This window comes from Mesoplodon mirus (genome assembly GCF_964341445.2).
Source record: "Mesoplodon mirus genome assembly, chromosome: 9".
Lineage (NCBI taxonomy): Eukaryota > Metazoa > Chordata > Mammalia > Artiodactyla > Ziphiidae > Mesoplodon > Mesoplodon mirus.
In genome coordinates this window covers 108,719,379-108,728,116 of record NC_138985.1, presented here as the reverse complement: position 1 = coordinate 108,728,116, position 8,738 = coordinate 108,719,379, and positions in this window count along the sequence as shown.

Below are 8,738 nucleotides of genomic sequence, written 5' to 3'. Positions count from 1 at the left end.
AGCCAGAGGGAGGGTTAGGGGGCCGGGCTGATGTGAAGGGCTGGAGAGGAGGCCATTCTGGGTCCTGACCTGCGGAACCGGCTGGAGAGTAGATTCAGATCTAGGAGCAAGTCGGTAGGTTTGCCTATAGGAAACACCTAAGTGCCAAGCGCGTGATAAATGCACTGCCGACCGCGGGAGGATGCGGCATGGACACAGCGTAGCTTCTGTGCAGAGGTGGGATCCGAGCTGGAGGATTTCACAGGTGAGAGGAATGAGGAAGGCCTTCCAGCTGTGGGTATTCTCGAAGGCGGAAGTGTGGAAAGTGGGCCCAACTGAATCAGGGATCAGTGACTGATTAAACCCACTGAGCTGGAGAAAGGCCCTGTGGAGAGAAAACAAGCTGGCTGGGAGTAGACGTGGGTGCAGGGGAGTCTCGGATCTGAGACTGGAGAGTGTGGAGTTTGAATTTTGATCGTGTAGGAGATGCCATTGCCAATCGCCGAGCAGGAGAGAGACGGGTGCACGTGGGTATCAGGAGGCTGCAGCCAGTGGGGATGGGGACAGTCTGTAGTCAAACGTAGGGGGGGAACTAGCCGTGGTCAGTGGACGGGTCCCAGGACGATGCCTCTGGTGCTGGAGGTTGGAGACGTGACAGAGGAGATGGCTCTTTTGAACACCAGGATGTGTGAAGCCTCGAAGAGATGTGAGCAGAGGTATTTTGGAGATAGTTGGTGGAAGGCCACAGCTGCTCAGAATTTTTACTAGTCCTGGAATGTGAGAACCGGAGAGTGCTGGGGGCGATCAGACCTGAGTGGGAGACCGTGGTAGTTTCCGGTGAAATCCAAGGCGGAAACTCAGAGAGTAACTTCCTTTGGTACCAGGGCATCCTCAGAGAACTGTGGGGTCTGTGGGAACCGTGCCCGTGAGCCTTTCTTTTCCTAGGAAATCTGGTTTATAAAGGATTCAATATAGTCAAAGACTGGTACGTCTTATGGGCTGTCAGGGCTCCTCTGTGCCCCGACCTCCCTTGGCTTGAACCCCCACTTCGTGCCCTTTCCTCCTCGCGGCCCAGCTCCCTGGGCTCCACGTCATCTCTCCCTTTTCCCGACTCCCAAACACCGTCGTGATTCTCGCTCTCCATCTGCCGTAATCTCTGCCAGTGGTCATGGACCAACATCAAACAGGGGGCTCACTACAGCGTAGACAGACCCTGGAGTCGAACAGATGTGGATTTAAACATGATGGTCGTGTGGCCTTGAACAAGCTAATTAACAGACCATGTCCTCATTCGTTAACTGGGGACAATGAGCCATTGTTCTGAGGCTTAATAACAATGCAGTAAATATGCAGCAAAGACTTGGGCACATCCTAAGGTCTGAATAAAAGTTTGCTAGTTTCAGATTAGCTTATGGCTAATGACAGCTTAACTTGGTAAAAGCAGAAGTTCAGGCAGGTAGTGGGCTAGTGTTGTGTCCCAAAAGAATGAAGCTCTGAGAAGGCAATTTCCCCACCAGCCAGAAGCAGAAAATTACTGTGGTGTGAGGACGTTCAAGTCAAATCACACAGACAACTACCCCTTGGTCTTGAAGTCGGAGCAGACAGGGGTTAAAACTCACGTCTCAGCCACATGCCAGCATCTGCAGTGGGTAGTACCCGCCTTCCTGCTTATCCCGTACCCTCATGGCGCTTTCCCCGGGGGCCCTTAATTAGAAAGCCAGACTTTCAAACTCCTGAACTGTCAGTTGCCATTGGCACCATGGAGTTGTGTGCCAAAGAGAATAATTGCCATTTATTGAAGGCTTCTTTCTTTTGAAGGCTTTACGTACCTTCGCAGGCTTCATAGCTCGGATGTGTGCACTGCACGCTCATTTTATAGGTGAAGAGCTTGAGGCCCAGAGAGGGTAAGTTGGCCCAGAGTCACACAGCAACCACACTGCAGAGCCAAGATCTGAAGTCGTCTTGACTCCAAAGCCCATGTGTTTGGCCACATAACCAAATAACCCAAATGGTTACTGACAAAAGAGAAGTCAGAGCCTCTTTCAAATTATTCCATTTTACCCTCAGATTTTAAAAATTAAGACACAATTAGGGGAACCAATATACCGAGGAGAACATGCTCTGTGCCATACATTTGCCAAAATCGTGAACATAGTAAAACAGAATTTTAGAGGCCTTGGCCGTAGCGTCGTGGAGCCCGTGTTTGCAGCTGGAGAAAAGAAGACGGGGAGGAGTGCGTGGTCGGTGCTGGGCTCGCTCACCCGGGCAGGGGCAGCGACAGGAGCGAGCCGTGGGGCTGGCACCTCAGAGGGCGCTCGCTGCCACACAGACGCCCGTATCTATTAGGCACCCCTCGTGTGCAAAGCGTTGTACTGGGCTCCATGGAGAAACACAAAAGGATTAGGAAACCCTCCGCTGCCTTGACAGCACTTAAAATCCGGTGGAGACTGCGGCCTAATTCTCCAGACTGAAGCTTTGGGGTCTGGAAAGCGACGGAGACCTTCAGGCCACTGTCTGGGCAGGAAGAGCCATCACGCCACCATCTCTTCTCTGACCCTCCTTTCAGACAGGGTAGCTTTAGCCAGGTGTCTGTGGGGACCTTCCCTGAGGCCATGTTGTGGCAGCTTCTCAGATTAAGGGATCAGGGACGGAGGCCTCCAGGCCCTACTGTTGCCAGGGCAACAGTGAGTCAGGCCAAGGCCTCTCCTCCAGCTTTCTGGAAAGCATTGCAGCTGCTGAAGCCTCTTACTGCTTCCCAGGCATAGTGGGGACTTCTAGATTTAAATTTTTGATAAATCAGTTCTGCACTGACCAATTCTAGTTGGGTTCTTTGAAACGGGTATTTTTAGTTAAAGCATAATAGAACCTAACCCTTGTATTTCTATTTTCGACCAAAGGTAACTCCAGGCTAAAATAAGTTTTCTAAGCAAGAAAAGAAAGGAAGGGAGAGAGGGAGGGAAGAAGGAAAGAAGGAAGGAAGGGAAAAAGAAAAAAAACTAAGTTAAACCGAGTACTACCGATAGTGAGTGGCCTTATGTGAAAACTTCCGGTCAGAAGTCAGACCTAGCCCTGAGTTTATTAGGGATAATAATAATTACCGCTATGATTCACTGAGTCTTACCATGTTCCAGGCACTGTGCTAAGTAAACGCTTTCATTTCATTTTCTCTTTTGACAACCTGTGAAATCGGTATTATATATCCTTTTTTTTTTTTTTTTTTTTTTTTTGCGGTACGTGGGCCTCTCACTGTTGTGGCCTCTCCCGTTGCGGAGCACAGGCTCCAGACACGGGCCCAGCCGCCCCGAGGCACGCGGGATCCTCCCGGACCAGGGCACGAACCCACGGCCCCCGCATCGACAGGCGGACTCTGAACCACTGCACCACCAGGGAAGCCCATATATACCCTTTTACAATGAAGTTTGGAGAGGTTAAGCGATTAGCCCAAGGTCACACGGCCAGAATTTAACCGTCAAGTGCGTGCTGTTCACTGCTGTTGGAGACTGCCTCCCAATTTCTTCTACGTGGATCCTTAATAAAGAAGGCAAAACAGTGCTTTTTCTCGAATTGCAGCTCTGACTCTCCCGTGGACACAGCGTGTAAGTTCTGGACCTGGCAGACAGACCAGCTCAGCCTGGCAACCCTGGGACAGCATCCGGCTCTCCTAACCGGGGAGAATAGATGCTGCGCGCCCTGGTGGCTGGGCATCAAGCCAGCCCCCATCTTAGACCGAGCCCCTCTCTTCCGTGGGGACTTTGGGAAGAGGCTTATGTGTTAAGGCGAGGGGCTCCCTTTCTGCGTTTGTTTCTATGTTGGGACCTAAGAAGCCATTTGTTGAACAGTCAGAGAAGGAATGGGGTGAAGATTTTCATGAGGACAATGCACCTGCTCCCCGATAAAACAGCACTCACGCCCTGACTCAAAGCTTTTAGGCTGTGCTACCTCTTGGGTTCTCACCATTCCTTCCACCACAACCAATGAATGAAACTCACTGCTTCTCTTTAAGAAATAACAAACAAGTTCTCAAAATAACTCAAGGATGTTAAGATAGGAGCATCACTACTGACCATTAACTAGGGTAATGAAAAGTTGAATTTTAATGACAAAATGTACCAATGAAAATTTCTAGCCTCACTAGCAATCTTATTTAAATAACGAATATTGGGACAACAAATTGTTTCCTTTTAGAATCAGTATAGACTAATAAGCATAAAAGATTTTAAAGAACTACATTCAATCAATTCTTTGTTTACAGATACACAAATACTAAAGACACGCCCTCAAAGGATTGAAATTGATTGGATTTAAGCTCAATTCAATTAAGAAAATTAAACAGGTTATGAAGCATGACATTTGCCATTCTTCCACTGAAGGTATGATCCAAGGACCATACAGTTCCATGACCAAATTTTCTGCAGGTCAATTATACAGATTCTAAAATCTAAGATAAAAACTTTAGGTGTGTGTTATCTTCTGTGGGTTGATCCTCATCACTGAAAATGGCCACATTAATTTTGTCCAAAAGTAAAGGCAGTAAGTTGGTTTGCAAAGCAACCCCCTAAACAATTTAATAATAATAAATGTCCAACTAAAATTATTATTCATTTCCCACTTTAGCTTATCCTGAATTAATCAATGCCTTACCAAGCCAAAGGTTTGTGATACATCTTGAAATAAGTTTGGAAAAAAAAACCCTCAAATGTTTCAGAGCACTACTAAAAAAGCAAGTCAACATCCAAATAACGCCAGCCCCTAGTATATTTAATTCAAATGGTAGACAGACTGAGAAGAAATAGACACATTTTTCTTGCCCAAATCTGTGCCAGCCCTTCAGAGTCTTGGAACAAGCATAAACTAAACTGCATACAAACATGCTTGGGTGTTCATTTTACCAAAAGGATTAACTCGCATTAGTATGTTATTGTCATATAACTGAATTTCAGAATTTAATTTAAAACCCTTTCCCCCAATATGAAAATAGCACTGTTGTTTTTTCTTACTGTAAAGGGAACTTCTGAATTCCAAAGAATAAGAACTTATCTCAGAATTGAATGAGCCCGTTATTTCTCCAAGAGAAAGTATTAAGTCTCATCTGTAAATGTACCAGAAGAAATTCATTTGCCACCCAGTATGGGGACTTTTAACCATCTCCATACCTGTGAAATTAAGTGGGTTGTTTGGAAGAGTTCATCACCTCTCTGTAGAAACTAAATCTATAGTACTATATTTTAGAATCTCTTTCAGAGTCAGGACACAAAATCTTCATCAAATTTATAATGATCAGCCAAGTTTTCTGCACTTCATCTGTCAGTGTTTTCAAGATTTTGTTTTTAGCCCCAGAATCCCTTGTTTAAATAAAACCATTTTCAGAAGCTAAATATGTAAAATAATCAGAGGCAGAGGGGCTGGGGTTGGAGTGGGAGGGGTAGCTGCTAAATCCACCTGCTCAGCCCTCCCCGGCCCTGAGGGGTTTCTGAAGAGGAAGCTGCTTCAAACCCCACCCCCTGCCCTGGGCAAGTCCTGCCCACCCTTCTCCCTTGCTTCAATGTTTCCCAGTCTCAATCCAAACTCTGTGGGTTTAATTTATCCAGTGACACATTCCATGCTTACACCTTTGATAGGGCACAGGGTTTAAGTTTATTTCTTCCTTTTAGGGTGTACATGCATCTCTATTCTCTATAACCTCTACATTACCAGGCAGATGTTCATATCAGGTTATATGGCGAGTCCCTGTGACTTCACCAGTGAAGTCTAGAGAGCTGACACCCACCAAGAATCCCTGGAAGGCAGAAGGAAATAGCAGCACAGATGTCCAGAAAGGCCCTGTCAGAAGCTGCCAGGATTACAGAAGTTATTTTTACAGCAAACACTTACACTGTGGAGACAAGGGATCATCAGGCCAAGTTACAGCTCCCAGGACCCTTGGCCACACATCGCAGCTGTGAGATGCTTTGAAGGTCTCCCTCCTCCAGGCTGTCCTGGGCTCCGTGCGTGCCTGGCGTGGGCCCTTGACAGCATGTGTGCTTGACCTTCTCAAGGGCAGGCTTCAGGTCATCTCTGTGCTAGCTCCAGCATCTGGTACCCGGGTCTGGCCCAGGTGGGGCACTACCTTAAATGAACAGGGGAATCAGACACAGATGAAAATGTGCAGGAAAGAGAAACAAGTAAAACCCCAAATCTCTGTCCATTTGGGTTGCAGATGATTTTCCTCATTAAAGCTAATCCAAACCTTTAAAAGATGGCATAGAAAACGTATTTTATCACTCCCTCCGATATCTCAGCCCAAATAATAGGTAGAATCCCCAGGTCACTGCCAGATCCTCTTAACCACATTTGCTGGGTGGCTGGGGTGATGACAGAAATCCTTCTGGGCTGCCCTGCCCTTTGAAGGACGGTCACCCAGCTCCCAGATATGGAGTCCAAGGGTAGGCAGGCAGCAGAGCTAGACTGCAGGGGAATGGAGCAGTTGGCATCTCCCCTGCATCCAACGAGCCCTCCCACCCTTCCCTGGCTGGCGGAGCTGTCAGATTGTCACTCCTCTGTTTTCACAGGACAGCAGCGACTCTTGGCTTCCTCTCATTTTAGATGGCCTTGGTCCCCTGTGCCCTCCTGCCCTCTACAGCGGCGGCACATGGACCCCCTGGGTAGAGTCCTCTCCCAACCCCAGGCCTCCACCCCCTTGAAGACTTCCTTGGGGATCCTTAGAGCCCTTCCCGGCTCCCAGGGAACTGCCATGCCCGTCCTCAGCCTCCCTCGCCGAACCCCAGCTTCATCTCTTCTTGAGACTTCATCGACTCCCTCAAATATCGGGGCCCCAAGTCAGCACCTGTGAAATGGGGACAGACAGCGTCTGTCTCCCAGGCGCTCTGTAAGCGGTGCTGCAGGATGATGGAGCTAGGCCTTAATAAAAAACCTTTCTTTTTTTAAATTAAAAATTGTATTTCTATAGATTTATATATTTACGTTTTAAATAACTGTATGTCGTTTTGTAAATTTAATTTATAGCGAGCTGAATGTTTTCAAATTCCTCAGCCGAGCCTCCACTCACCAAGCGGCCGAACCAGCTGAGCGCGCGCTGGCCGGACGCCGGGTCCTGGGCCTCGCTCGAGCGCCCGCGCCACGTGGGGCCGCGGCCGGGCCGTGCTGCCCCCTGGCGGCCGGAGCCGGGAGGCCCGGAGGCCGCCGCCGCGCCGCACCTGGCCGCCCGCGGCCGCTCTAGGAACGCGGGGCCTCTCGGTGGTGGCGGGGGCCAGTCGTCGCGCGCCCAGGAAGGGGCTGTGCCCGAAGCCGGGGTTTTGCGGCGCGGGCGCTTCTGCAAGGCGCGCCAGGCCTCTCTGCCGAGAGGGCGGCCCGGCGCCGTCCTTGCACGCCCCGAAACCATCCCTCTGGGGCCGAAGCCGCTCTGGTTTTCTTGTTTTCTCGCACGCCTGGCCGGCCCCGTCCCTCGACCCGTCGCGGGCGCGTTCTTTGTGCAGATCCTGGTGCTGGGAACCCGTGGGTGCAGAGCCGACCTCGGGGCTCTGCGGAGAGCGGGAGCGCCGAGACGTGCCCCACCCCTACGGCCCAAAGCCGCTCCGAGGAGAAGAGTAAAAGGGAAATCCCAGCGAGCCGCGGGGACCGAGAAGGAAGGGGTGGCCACTGGAATTGACCCGAGCTTTAGGGATGCAAACCGTTTCCCGCGGGGCACTTCATTTCACCCACTTTTCTCCTGCTCGAGTCGGTTAAGCTAGTGGCAGATGTACTTACACCACGCGGAGGCGGATCTTGAGAAGCGCCCTGACGATGGCCTCGACCTATTGTTTGTTTCTTGATACATTTTCAAATATGTCTAGTTATTTCCAAGAGTTGGAATTGCCCTGTCAAAGGGTATGGGCCTTTTTTTTTTTTTTTTTTTTTTAAGGCTTTTTGATGCCTATTGCTAAACCATTTTCCAGAAGGGCCACCTTGTTCTCTGTGGGACGTAGGTAGGGTACCGGCAGGCAGAGCTGCCAACTGGGAAGGTGGTCTCTTGTGGGGAGGGGGAGGGGTTGAGAATCGCCCGGCATTTAAGGGGCAACATGGGGTTCCAGGTGAGGGATGCCCAGGCAGGCAGTGGCTTTGCGACGGTGCCCCGGGTCATACTGTGGGACTGACTCTTCAGTGGATGTCAACGCTTCCGGAACATTGGGCAGCCAGAGGGATCCTTTGAAAATGCGGGTCCTCTTTTGCTCTTTGGGTAAACTCCAAAATCGCATCAGGGCCCACCGCGCCCTGCCTGCCTCTCCAGCCCTATCTTGGGCAGCGTATTGGTTTCCTAGGGCTGCGTAACGAAATACCAGAAACTGGGTGGCTTCACATAACAGAAGTTTATTGGCTATAAAAGCCCACAATCGGGCTTCCCTGGTGGCGCAGTGGTTGAGAATCTGCCTGCCAATGCAAGGGAGACGGGTTCGAGCCCTGGTCTGGGAAGATCCCACATGCGGCGGAGCAACTGGGCCCGTGAGCCACAGCTACTGAGCCTGCGCGTCTGGAGCCTGTGCTCCACAACAAGAGAGGCCGCGATAGTGAGAGGCCCACGCACCACGATGAAGAGTGGCCCCTGCTCTCCGCAACTAGAGAAAGCCCTCGCACAGAAATGAAGACCCAACATAGCCAAAAAAAAAAAAAAAAAAAAAAAAGTCCACAATCAAGGCGGCGTTAAGGTTGGCTCTTACTGGAGACACTGTTGCATGCCTCGCTCTTGCCTGCGATCCTCTGTGTCCCTTCACTTGTGGACGCACCAC